The sequence below is a fragment of the Austrofundulus limnaeus genome, unplaced genomic scaffold (assembly GCF_001266775.1).
Source record: "Austrofundulus limnaeus strain Quisiro unplaced genomic scaffold, Austrofundulus_limnaeus-1.0 Scaffold1148, whole genome shotgun sequence".
In the NCBI taxonomy this organism is placed as follows: Eukaryota; Metazoa; Chordata; class Actinopteri; order Cyprinodontiformes; family Rivulidae; genus Austrofundulus; species Austrofundulus limnaeus.
In genome coordinates this window covers 11760-12006 of record NW_013953550.1, presented here as the reverse complement: position 1 = coordinate 12006, position 247 = coordinate 11760, and positions in this window count along the sequence as shown.

Sequence of the window (247 nt, the reverse complement as noted above, 5' to 3'; positions counted from 1 at the left end):
AGCCAAGCTAATTAACAAAGTTTACTTTTTGTTTTTCTCACATGTGGTGACACAGAAATTTTAGTTTGCACTTTGTGCAGGATTCTGTTATCATGTGCTGGTCCCAGCATTCTCTAAAAGGTGGAGTTGGGGATTCATTCTGTTCAGATTACCAGTTCATCAGTGGACCAACACACACACACTCAAACACATCCAAACACACACATATGTCTCTCTATCCTTGCGGGGACTTTCCATTGATTTCCAT